At 28.5% G+C, this 14176-nt stretch overlaps 1 long non-coding RNA gene across 1 annotated transcript in view; it reads left to right on the plus strand.

The window, feature by feature from the left end:
• Positions 1–13942, plus strand: part of LOC122269297 (uncharacterized) — a 30590-nt gene extending 16648 nt beyond the window's left edge. The window contains exon 3 of the long non-coding RNA XR_006225110.2: positions 13785–13942. This is a non-coding gene — a long non-coding RNA (uncharacterized LOC122269297). The remainder of the gene's footprint in view (positions 1–13784) is intronic.
• The last annotated feature ends 234 nt before the right edge of the window (positions 13943–14176 follow it).

A 14176-nucleotide genomic window follows, 5' to 3' on the forward strand; every position in this document is an offset into this window, starting at 1 on the left:
TTTACTAAGTACTGAATTATGTAAAGAAAACTTAATCTTAAGTGCATTTAAATATTGATGATATAAAATACCATTATCATTGATGATAAAAGTTTTAAATATCTGACTTTTAAATATGTTTTTACAATATTAAACAATATCTTCTTAACTAATCATCCTCTTGACTTGATATACTAGATAATTATGTAGATGCCAAATATTTCTCTCTTTTTTTTCAGTTACGGCTATTTTCGAATGCTCTGTCTTCGCACAGAATTAACTATTATTCCTGACTGTTATTTTAAGTTTAAGTCTATGGTTAAGTAGAACTCTTTGGGCTAATTTTGAAAAGTTCGAAATCGTCACTATAGAGAAAAGCTGTGGTTTCGGGAAAATTAAAAGTATTTGTGATATAATTATTAATATTTAAAAACTTATAAGGGTCATCATCTTAATTCGAAAAAAAGTTTCAAAATTAAAATGTAAATTTTTAAAAATGTTCCACGTAAAGGGAAAAATTTCACCAAATTGCAGTTTTTTAAAAGCAAATTTAATTACTTTTGAAATATTTAAAATATTTGTCCGTTCTAAAGGGCAGGTAATTTTTTACTGCTAGATAATTTCTATTTTTGAAATTATAGCTATATCACAAATAAGAGGCTCACATATTGTACACTGTGGAAAATCTTCGTTTTTCACCAAAATGGAGGCAAACTTTACAGTAGGGTTTTATTACACCAAAATCAAAGGTAAGTTCCTGGTACTGTGAAACATCTAGAACGTTCTTTTACATTACTTAACGAAAAGAAGCCGAAACAAATCACCATGAATGGTATTTAGTAACCCTATAATTTATATTTACAGTAAGATATGATACATATAAAAATAAGTTAATTTTTACGAGACAATGAAGTGAAAACAGTATTTCAGGTTACATACGTACACTAATTCTTAAAATAAATGAGTTTGAAATTTAAACAAACGTGTAGAAGAGAGAATATTAAGAATAATTTGAACTAGGCTTAGCAGAGCAGGAACGGATAGAACATTCACATTATAAAATTACTTAATAAAGTTCACAGGGATTTGAAAACTAAATTATAAATATCCTTATTATACAACTAAAAGCAGCTTTTTCGAAACGAAAAGGTAATAATAATTAATAAAAGTAATAATAAGTAAAATCTCGATAAAGTTGATGTTTTATTAAATTACGTTTTTATTTTGATTTCAGCTACCATTAAAATTAACATCATTGGTATCAATAATAGTATGGCGATTTTTTTACATTTCTTTGATATTAATTTAAACTATTTTTTCCATATAATTGGTTTTTTGTCCACCTTGCTTATTTATTTAATTGCAGGTTGATATTTACTTATTTAGTTTTATAGAAATAACTATTAGCAAAATAAACGGGTGGCAAATTATTTTTGAAATAGTAATGAAGTCCACTAGAGTTCAGGATAGCATTTTTAAAGAGAGTGTGGGGGGATTTATAGGCGATGCCAACCTTCATCTATCAAAATGAACCTTTAGACTGAATCAAGTTAGCATGTCTTATATACTAGTGAATTGATGTTTAATAATCGTAGTGGTAGTTACGCCACAATACTTCCCCTAACCCCCCGCCCCCAGAATTTTATCAGGGCTAGAATTCGATGAGCGGATACCACTAGTTGCTGTATATGTGAAAGACCAGGAGAGCTGGATTAAGGTCACGGGATTTTGAGCTTTAGCCACGAGAGCTATATTGAGTTCATGGTTGTGTGCATGGTCACTAGTGTGTTGCTATTAGTAGTCAAGTGTGAGCAGAAATCAGTTGTGTGTAAATGAGACTGAGAAGTAACAACGTGGGGAAGACGATGACGCAGTCACAATTAGCAAGCCATCAATTCAATGTGACCATCCACGTCTGATCATATCACGTCTGTAAGTCACCAATGGTTAGAGAGACAGTTGGACAATGCCAACCGTCATCTATCAAAAGATACCTCTAGATTGAATCAAGTTAGCATGTCTTATATACTAGTAAATTGATGTTTAATAATCGTAGTGGTAGATACGCCACAAGAGCTTTTGGAAAGAAACTTTGATTTCCAAGTTTCTATACATGCATAAAATTGTCATCAAGCTGAAATTTTGGAAACTTGTAAAGTACACTCTACTGGATCGGTACAATACTGAAACATAATATGACAATACAAATCTTTTGTAGCCGTAAAAACAATAAATAAAATCAAGTTTGGGTCCAAATTGAACTATAATATAATGAAATCAAGTTCAAGAATGATAATATGACTTGACCTAGAATCATTTTAAGGTTGTAGCACATTCAAATGATATTTAGGTTCAGCTCTTTCTAAAAATGTACTTAATTGGAAACAATACCAGTGTTTGGAATTTTTTTTTTGCAATGCCCATCAATACATGCATCTGAGGAGCGATTTATTGGCCACTCTTGCAGGAGCATCATATCAGGTGGGCCAACGTTGCTCCCACGGTAAGGATAGATAGTACAGGGAGAATGAAAAATATCCATGCCTTGCCGGGATTCAAACCCAGAACCTTTCCGATGCAAGGCCCGTTCCCTGATCTTTACACAGTCCAGCCGCCATGTTTAGAAGTAAAAATAGCATTTTTAAAGAGGATTTTTGTTATATTGTCCCAAGCATTTAAGTTCATTTAAGTATAGTTAACACCGTTATAATTATAAGTAAATTATTGCTCATTACATAAACGAAAACTTGTTTGGTGTTGCTGGACATGTTTCAACATGCTCCTGTGTTCATCCTGATTGATATCTTTGAACAGACCACTTCTCTAAATCCTTAGAGAGATTTATGACCGGTCATTGTTACCGGAAACACATATTAGAGAGCGCAAGTAAATTAGAGTAGTTAACGGTTTTAAAGATTAATGGAGAGAAATCCTCTTTGTGGAAATCGGGTTACAGTTTTGACGGAAAGAGGAGTTTGATAATAAATTACTTTGATAATGGAATTGGAGAAGAGAATTTGTCTCACATGACTCTTAAAATTCTCAAAAAATACTGAAAAATATAATTTAAAAAAAAAATCATTTCTTGAGTATTGTTTTATAACAATCATTTATAAAGGAGTGACATACAGGAAAAATGCTAAAAAAATCTCTTTTTCCAATCTATTTCTTGAATATTATTGTTTTATAGTAATGATTTATCAAGTAGAATAGTTTCTAATATTAAAATTTCAACAATTTAGGTTATTTTGCACCTTATAATCTAAAATTATGAATAGTATGAAATTAAAGAAAAGGATCTTCAAACATCAAAAAGACTATACATTCAGGGTATTTATTATTCAGGAAATAACAAACAAATGAAACAAGGAAAGACATTTGAAAATTTATTTATAGTTTGAAAGCCGAAAGCTAAATAAAATGAAAATTAATTAGTAAAAAAGTTTTTTTTTTGCATTTAGTTGCATATAAAAACTAACTTACCATGAAAGGAGGTAACTTCTTTCGCATCTCACACTGCAATACCCACCAAAAGGCTTTCTGACATTGTAACAATATAGCCAATATAACAAATGTAAGCAAAATTTGATAGCAACAGCAAATGACAGTAAAATATATTTTTGCATACTCAGTATTTTTCGCTTTTGTTGATGTTCTAATTATGGTTACGAAATTCTTTCGGTTAAGGTAATGACTTTCAGGCGGCTTTTATACAATTTTGCGTTATGTAACAATGATACTTTTAACACCAAAGAAGTTTTTCAATGAGTTCTCAACAATGGTATTGCATAAACTCTTGCCATTGATCGTTTTTGAGTCATGGTGGCTCAGGGAATATATTCGCCCCCCCAGTGAGGTGAATCGGATTCGAATGCCAGTGATGGCTATGAATTCCACACCCGTCTTGTTGCATCGACTACTGCCTTGACGCAAAATATCCCACTCAGGGACGAATCACGGTCTATAGTCCATTTGCCGATAGATTAACTGTGAGAAATTGTCGTGGTTTTCCTCTCCATGTAACACAAATGCGGATTAGTTCCATCAAAGAGTTCTCTACGAAGACATATTTTTCTCAATACTTGATTCAAGAGTTTCCTTCTCTTCTGGATTGGGTTCAAAATTACAAGGCTACGGAGTTGAATATTTATAGTAGCAAATTCAAAATTTAGTCGGTTGTTCAACAACGGTTCTAAAATAAAAATAAAAAATAGTAGTTTTTCTTATTGATGGTATTCATAGTTTTACAGAAACTTTTGTGATTAATTTTATTCGGCAATACATTTGTTGTTACTGAGTGAGTGAAAGGAAAGTGTGCTCTTTTCTTTATTTGCCTCGTTTGCAAATTTTGCTGATTGTGAAACAATTTCTGATCCATATTTGGACGATCTAAATATTTCTAAGCCTGAGTCTGATAAATCAGGAGTTTTAATTGATACTTGATACGGAAAAGATAGATAAAAATAACTTGTTGAATTAAAAATAACCTATTCCATTCTATATCTGTAGAATATTGTTCATGAAAGTAATCTTGGAAAAGAGAGAGATGAAAATCAAGTCTTATAGTCAAGTGCAAATCAAAAACGAAAAAAATAAAGCTCATTTACGAAATGAGGAAGCAAATGACGAGTGAGGAAGTGAAATGTAATGAGCTCACTGACTTGAAAAATCTGGCAACAATTATGCAAATATGACTTGAACATTGCATGAATTCTGCTCTTTTTGTCGTGTTTCAAAAACTACTTTCGGTGAATTTGTAGAATGTCTTGTCGATATATATATAATCATTTCAAAAAAGGCTTGAATAATTAATTAATTTCCCAAAATGATATTTTACATTTGTTTCGATAGAAGATAGATACTGGTGATCTTGACCACCTTGAGTGAAAAATTATAGTTAAATGCCAATTTTTCGAAAATGGAACATCGTTAAAACCAAACTTGATTTGGCAATTAATATGATTTTTTTTAAACCTTACTGTCTCAAAAATAATTAAAATTATGAAGTTAAAATAAAAAACCTAATTTTTCGAATTTTTATAAAAAAATATTACGTCAGTAAAAGAAACTATTTACAGTTTTCAAGTACCATTATAAATTTAATCAATATGATATATTCAAATTAGTTACCAAGTGTTAACTCATTAAGTTTATTATAAGTTGAGAAATCTTGCGTATCAGGTGAAAAAGAATGATTTGAGAAAAACAGATTAAAGGATAAAACTTTGAATAAATTCATTTGAATAAATTACATATTATTTTTGAATAAATTATAGATCATACTAATTTAGAAAATGATTGTATTATTTTGTGTTGTCAATGAGGAGGTTTAAACTTTAGGAAGTTTCTTCACTATTATATCTTATATTCGACGTTAAATTGCTCAGAATAAAACTGATCACAATCTATTTTTTTTCTTCAAACAATAGCAAATATTTTTAGTAAAATTCCTTTAGACCTCTTAAACTTTCCCCTTGCGTTTTTCTTACATAACATATTTACTTTGCACTTTTCTAACATAACATAAAATATATTGGTAAATCTGCTTTGTTTGCATAAGTTTTTGAATTTTGCATCCCTTATTTTACTTTTGCTTTTCAGTCCATTGAAGGTAAGGATAATTTTATTGGTTTGCACATTATGGGGTCAAAGAAATTACTATATCTTACGAAACTATAAAATATTTATGAAACCTATTGAAAGCGTTGAATGTGTTTTTTTTCAAATGCGCTCGTTTAATCCCTTCTTAAGTTGTGACGGTGCCTATTCTTCAATTTAAAATATACTTTTAATTCAAGTAGATTACTAGATGAAGTAAAGCTCTAATTTCTTTCATTAGAAATCATAAACAAATTAACTGGAATAACAAAAACGAAATATATTAAACCATGTATATGTCACCAACCAAAATTCAGATATAATGGCTGTTTGGCCACATCAATCGAATTCCAATTAAACCTTCTCCCTTCATGCCTTAAACACAAATTTATTTTTGCGATTTACGCTAAATTTGCATTATTTCTCTAACCATTCACCACTTTTTCACTTTTCATTGGGCAATAGAAAATGAATTTTTTTTTCTCCGGCCGATTATGGGATCAGAAGAGAAATTGCTATACCTTAGAAAAAAATAAAGTATTTATTAAAACATAGTATTAAAGTATTTATGAAACTTTTTTGAAATCTAACGAAACCGTTGGATATGCTTTTTGAAACGAGTGCCTGTCTCATCCTATCTTAGGTTATTGTGATGCCCGTCCCACTAATTTAAAATATGCTTTTAATTCAGATCGGCTGCTCGGCGAAGATTAGATATTTTTTCTTTCTGAAGAAAAAATATCTAATCTTAATATCTAATATCGGATATCTAATCTTAATATCTAATATCGAATATCTAATCTAATAAAATATCGAATATCTAATCTAATAAAATATCTGATAATAATCTAATAAAATATCTAATAATAATCTAATAAAATATCTAATAATAATCTAATAAAATATCTAATATCGAATCATAAAGAATCTGGAATCTCGGAAACAAAATGTTTTAGAACTGTGTTTATTTTGCGAATCAAAATTAATATACAATGGCTGTTTGGCTATAACCAGTCGAATTTCGGCTAACCACGTGAATTATTTTTATATTTTTTTATTCCTAATGTTAATTTTGTTTTTCATTGGTAAAAAAAAAGTAAAATTTCAGTGTTACGCAATTTATAGGGTTAAAAAGATAGTTTCTAAATATTTTTAAAAAAATAATAAACCTTTATTGATGCTTTTTTTTAACCATTGTGCAAAAATTTTCAGATAAATCACTACTTAATCATTTGTTCTGTTATGGCGATCATCCAAATAATTTGATATATTTTCTTAATGCTGTCCAGTCTCAGGAAGAGTATAGCCTTTTGTTCTTCCTTTTGAAGTTGTAAACAAACTATTAGTAATCTCAATAACTAATGTCTTTACTAATTAAAATTCTGATAGTATGGATGTTAGATCATAGGAATCTAATTCCGACTAAACCTTCACTTAAGTGGTCCGTTACACAATTTGATATTTACGATGTTCTATAGGCTTATAGTGTTTCAAAATTACTACTTCACCGATTTAAAAATTATGCCCTGCTCTGAAAATAAATTTCATTAATTAGCGTATTAAGGGCTTACGAAGTAAACTTGTCATTTTTTTCTTAAATTCAAAGTACTCAAGAACACATTTTGTAGTCTTTCAACACGCATTTTAAAGACAAGTAAAAAAGAATCAAGTTATCACTGACTGTCTGCTAATTGTGAGCTTATGCATTTTCAAGAAACTTTTTCAATTCAAGTTTTCTACAAGTAACGTTTTCTAATTGGTGAATTTAAAATAAAAAATCTCTTTTCAGCCCTTTAATTTATTTCCGATTTGGACTTACCTTTCTCAGTAATGTAGCTGATGAGGAATTTTTGCTGTCCCTTGAAATAATTTTGCCTTCATTTCCTATTGATATCGTTTTTTAAACTGACGATGCAAGGTTCATTATATGAACTAAAGTTCTCTAAACTGAACATACTTAGTCACGTACCGTTTCACTCTCTAGCATTAATTTGATTCCTTGCCGATGGTTAATAATTATAAACTAACGATAAAAAAACAAAGCCAGGTTAACCAAACGAAATGAAATTCAACTAATTCTCATTTCTCCTTTTTTCTTTTATTTAAATTTTTTGTGAATGTCCATTTTGCTCAATGCTTAAAAATTGGAAATATAAAATAGCAGTAAATAAATAAAAATTCGTTCGAGGTTTATAATTTTTGGCGACTTTTCGCTCTCGCCGGCTATTTAGAAAACACCAAAGAATCATTACTTACATGTATAAACTGCATCATAGATTAGAAAATTAGTACGTACATGTCTTCTTCGACATGCATGTCTTCTCTATTGTTCGGCAGAGATGATGAGCTTATTTCTCTTAAAGACCTTATTCCAAAAAATCTTCCCGGCAACGTTTTCTAGTTCTTGATTTTAAAAACAAAATGACTTTTATATGCAATTTAGAGTTTGCCTTCCTTTTCTTCATTGTGCCAGCTTGTCTAGTTAAATATTTGACTTGTGATACAGTTTTCTCCCTCTCTGATAACGTCGTCTGCCCGTTCTATTCATTTCGATTTGATGAAATGGCAATGAATGGGTTCATTATATGAGCGATAAAGTTTTTAAATTTCACTTTCTAAGCCACACGTCTATAAGACTCACTAGTGGTAATTACTCGAAGACTCTATCCTAACTATGAGACTTTCTCCTAAGCCGTTAATCGAAATTGTTTAGTTTTTCAGATAAAATTTAAATGTAATAGTTCATCAACAATCAGGTAATTGCCAATTTACCTTAAATTTTAGGAAAACACATCAAGGGACTGTTTCTGAGATTAACGTAGTATCTTTAAACTACCATTGTAGTTGTAACTAAATGTTAGGTTTCAGTTCGTCGCCAAATGACGTCATTGAACAAAAATTGATAAACATCGTAACTTTGCTTAATCATTAAAAATTGGATAAAAAAAATAACGTTTATGAAATGTTAAAATAATTTTATTCAAATATTTTGCGAGATATAATCTTATAATTAGAGAAAGAATGAGTAGTTATGTACCAAAAGTTTCATAATAGTTTGTTATATCAGTATTTAATAGTTTGTTTTCTAGGTATTTAGTAAGTTTTATTAACAAATGAACTAATATTAATTTATTAAAGTAATTTAAAGATGAAGTTCTATTTTTAAAGAGAAAAAATGATTTGTGCAAATTTTGTTATTTGGAGTTTAATAGGTATGGATAATAATTGCTGGATTACAATTATTGCAATTTTAATTTTTTGTAGATTTGATGATAATTGATAAAACTTGGATAATTCAACGCCAAGTTTACAATTTATGGTGCTTTAAATTTCGGAAAGATACTACGCAATCTTTCTTCATAAAAAATCTCAGACTACATGTATTATTTGGCAAATAGCCAATATAATTAATCACAATTTAATGTCTTACACTACATGTAGAAACACTTTTAATTTATTTTACGTATTTTAAGCAAAGAAATATAATTTTTTTCTTTCTATAACTGTTACGCTTTTACTATGCAAGCCTTTTTCTTAATCATACAATTTGTATCTATTTTTAAAAAAAAAAAACCGATTGCTAAAAGCTAGTTTAACTTTATTTAAAATTGAAGGTTTTTGAAATAGGGTTCAGAAATAATTAATTTTAACTTTGTCTAGACTTTAGACAATTAAGTTGGTATGAAATTTTGCAACAGAAATGTCCAATATTTTTTAACAATGAGAATGCCTGAAATTATAATGTTTTCTCAATGAATATATTCATTTTAATTTAAAAAATATTGCAATTGATTTGACATTGAAACATTACAATTGAATCCTTCATAAATGTAAGTGTGTGAGCGGTTTATGAGATTGGGTAACAACTACGGTATTTTGCACTCCAAAATAGGTATTTCTTTCTTACATCTTTCTTATTCGTTATAATTTTATTATATTTCATAACAAGTGTTGAACAGCCGTCCCAATTCTGAGTTTATGACTATCATTGTTAAACTGTTTAGCCTTGTAATTTTGAACCAAACCCAGGAGACAAGAATACTCCTTTGACAAGTATGGAAATGATCTAGCGTTCGTGGAGGACTTTGTGATGGAACTTACCTTCATTTGCATCACTTGAAGAGAAAAAATTCGAAAATCTTCCTCGGTTAATCCGATGGTAAGGGGATTGTTACTCATCCGTTTACCACTGACTATATTTTTATAACAGCACTTTGGTCGGTGCGAGCAAGGATCAGAATTCGTATCAACGAGCAATCGCTTTAATTCAGACCTGGTTCACTTCACTGGGAGGTGAATGCTCTATCGCTGGAGACATCGTGGTTTTTTCTTGATATGGAGAAAAATATTTTCACTTTGTGAAATATTTGAATACAATTTTGCTATTTAAAATCAATAAATTTGGTAAGTGCTAGTTCATAAGATACATTAAAAATACATTTTAATGCTCGTATGTTCCCTTTTGGAACTACCTATTCAATATAAATAAATTTTGTCAATTTGAATTAAAGATGACAAGTGTTCTCTGGACAAAATTCACTCTCCTCAACAAATTGAAGGCTGCCTAAGCTCAATTTTCTGCTGATGGCTGATGAAAGATGACAACTACTTTATTTCAAAGGGAGAAATGTGTATTTCTTTTAATTTAGATTGTTCTTAAATAAGTTTTGAAGCCCTAAATGGAAGTTAAGTATAAGTTCATGAAGAAATTTCAAATCTTCGTTTTCCATTTATGACACTACCTAATAAATATTAATTTAAAATTTGGCAATTTGAATCTGAGATATCGAATTTTGCATTGTTGAAATTCAAATCCTTCATTTATGTAAAGATTGAGAATTTTCTGTCAATGACAAATGAAAGTTCCTGACAACTACATTATTTGGAGTTCAGAAATTGGTATTTTCATTAGTTTATATCTATGTGGATGGTTGGCAAAAAAATTTGATGTCTTCATTTTGAGAAATATCGAGATCATGTTTTTCAGTACATTGAAAACCAATAAATTTGATAGGTGTCAATTGTTATTTGAAAGTATTTTAATTACGCAGATCCAGTGCTGCTTAATGATAATAAAAAAAAACTATGGATGTTGTATTGTTGAAATTTGAATATTTCATTAGATTAAATGTTGTTCTGTTGGAGTTCAGATTGTTGTACTACATTTGTAAATCACAAATTGATATTTTATTTGCTTATACCATTCAATAGTATTCAGTTTTCCTTTTGTGAAATATCTAAGCTATAATTTACTATAAGTGAGTGAACTGTCCCCTCATAATTTTTAGCTGCTACTAAAGTTTGGAAAATAAAACTTGTTTTGCTCATAAAATTTATATGAGGGCAGCTAAGTACAGTATGAAACGTTAAAATATCGTGTTTATTACAAGCATCATGTTGATTGATACGATGCTAAGAATTAATACACATTTTTTTTCCTTTTCCGTTTAAATTATTTTCAGAATATGCTGTCAGAATAATGGTTTGAAATACGATATATTAAAATAATTGAAAATATATCTAAAATAAGAAGACTTGCATTTTTTTTACCAATTTCAGTGTCGATTGCTTCAATTTTAAAGTCTAACTGACATAATAATTAAGTATTCTAAATAACAGTTAAAAAGTTCATTGTTGATTGCATTTTATAGTTAAGTAACAGATACATATGACCAATACTACAATTTGCTCTGATTTTTCACTCAAAAATGAATATATATATATAGCACAATAAAAACAAAGAGAAAAACGAAGATAATTAATAAGTTTAATTAACTATACATAAGCTGCAAGTATATAGAACTCATAAAATAAGCTAAAAAATTGAGAAAATATGGAAAAAAATAAAAAATAATGATAAGAGAAGAAAATTATTTACAATAATTTTTTAAAAGTATTTAAAAAACATAATTTTTAATACCTCAAAAAAAATTTAATTAAAATTTGGAAAACAAAACAAAGAAAAGATATAATCTCTTCATCAGCTCACACGATTATATCCGCAAAAGGAGTGCTTTCTAATATTGTATTAATATAGCCAAAGCAAAATATATCAATTCAACAGTGTGAGGAGCACTCAAAAAAATTTTAAACGAAATTGGAACACATTAAGTAAATCCTGTTTTTTTTTTAAATAATTGTTTTAATTATCAAACTTTTTAATTACAAACTTTAAATTATCCTGTATTATATTATTACTTTGCGCGCATCCATTTTCGGGCCCACCCAAAGTAACTAACAAATTAGACACGCTTCAGTTTTGCAGTAAGAACGTGCCATAAGATATCACTTTATTTATGCTTCTGTTTTCATATATTGTAATCTGGCAATCTTATTACGAAAATATTATAAATCATTCTTGAAAGATTCCGGTACGCGTAAGTTCATTTAATTCGCTCCTCACTATGTAGATTTCCTTTCGTGTACTGTTCTCTAATCTCTTTACATTTTATTTTCAGTTCTGATATTTGTTTCATATTTTCATTTTGTTCATATTTTTTACTTAATGTGTTCCAATTTCGTTAAAAATTTGTTTGAGTGCTCCTCACACTGTTGTATTGATATATTTCGCTTTGGCTATATTAATACAATATTAGAAAGCACTCCTTTTGCGGATATAATCGTGTGAGCTGATGAAGAGATTATATCTTTTCCTTGTTTTGTTTTCCAAATTTTAATTAAATTTTTTTTGAGGCATTAAAAATTATGTTTTTTGAATACTTTTAAAAAATTATTGTAAATAATTTTCTTCTCTTGTCATTATTTTTTACTTTTTTCCATATTTTCTCAATTTTTTAGCTTATTTTATGAGTTCTATATACTTGCAGCTTATGCACAGTTAATAAAACTTATTAATTATTTTCGTTTTTCTCTTTGTTTTTATTGTGCTATATATATATATATATATATATATATATATTATTTAGGTAACTTGGATTTAATTTTAGCTCTTTTAAATAGGCACAGATTAATTAAAGTTTCTCAATAATATTTAAAGAAATTTTTATTTTTAATGTTTTTAAAATAAATATAGTTTAATATAATTGTAATTTGAAAAAGTAAATTACTCATGCGCAATTTAGTAATTTATTAACAGTTCAAAATTTCATAAAATTAAATTATAGTCAGTTCAACATCCATTAAATTCAGATCAATAACTTCCTGACCAAACACTCATTTAACTATACCTGATACTGTATTTTCTGGCTACTTAAATACAATTATGAACATTATTATTAAGAATATTTTTACTTGGATTGTTACTAATAATCACCGCATCTTAGACATTATTAAACAAGAAAAATGTAATTCTGTTGTTAACTTTGATTACCGGGATCTCTATAATTTCATTCTTCTTTTTAAACTTAAAGATGTTGTTAAGATCCTAAATTGTGATTTTGAATCTTAGGAAATTCTACTTAATCTATGTATATTTAATAATTACTCCGGAGATAATTTTTTGCTGCATTTATACTAATCGCCTAATCGGATCTTGCCTAATTCGGAGGTGAAGAGGTGAGGATTTCAAGTTAAAAACTAGTTTTGCTTCTAAAGAACTGAATTTTATAAAATGACATTTTTAGTCTATGTTTTGTCGAAATTTACAAGCTTAAAAACGTTATTTATAATGAAGAGGTTGTGCAAATGTTGCGATAAACTTCTAGGGGATTTAGGGAACATCACCAGGATTAGCATTGCATGGAACCTCAAGTTCATAAAGGTCATCGTACGCGACTAGGAGCTCAGAAGTACACTAAGAAACAGTTCATAATAAGGATGCTCCACTAGCCACATACAACGCATTTCCGGACACTGGTTCCTACGCAATTTAAATCATGATGATATGCCCTAACTTCCCTAAAAGATTGTAGTAACAAATACGTGACTCCTGTTGTATATAACACTTTTAAATTTGTATATTTCAACAAAAAATAAACTGAAAATATCATTCAGGAAAAAAACATTGCGGCTTGAATAAAGAAACCGATTGCAGATTTAAAATCAACGTATCTAAGTAAAAAAAAAACTTTTAAAACAGAAAAGAAATTTTTCTTGTGTTTTTTTTTGTATTGGAATTATTTTTATTCTGACTAACTTATTTTTGCACTATTATGAAATATAATATATTCAAAATATTAGATATATTAGACTTATAGAGAATTTAATAACTTTTAATTTTCTGAATTGTCTTCATATTTTCTTTGTAGACCGTTAGTGGGATGCCAGGGATCATTTGGATTCATAGACTATCGCTACATCTGTTTCTCTTGTTTGCTATGAATTTTTCTCTCTAAATGGTTCTTTGTATTTGTTGCTGTGGTTTTCTTTTTATGTCATCATTAGAAATAAAACAAAATTCTATTTATGATGATAACATTACTTTAAATGAGGACTTCCAATGATAATAAAGTATAAATAATTGACCTATACGATTGAAGGAATGATATTAGGCTTAATATAAATAAAATAATGCTAATTTTTATCAGCTTTATTTTATTAATACTATTTTCGATCGAATTAATCTGATCATTCATTATCATGATTGATCGATTATTAATTTAAATACTATTTTCGATCGAATTGCTAATAGAATTTAAAG

The sequence above is a fragment of the Parasteatoda tepidariorum genome, chromosome 2, assembly GCF_982258835.1.
Source record: "Parasteatoda tepidariorum strain Cologne lab strain chromosome 2, Ptep-v5.0, whole genome shotgun sequence".
Taxonomy (NCBI): Eukaryota; Metazoa; Arthropoda; class Arachnida; order Araneae; family Theridiidae; genus Parasteatoda; species Parasteatoda tepidariorum.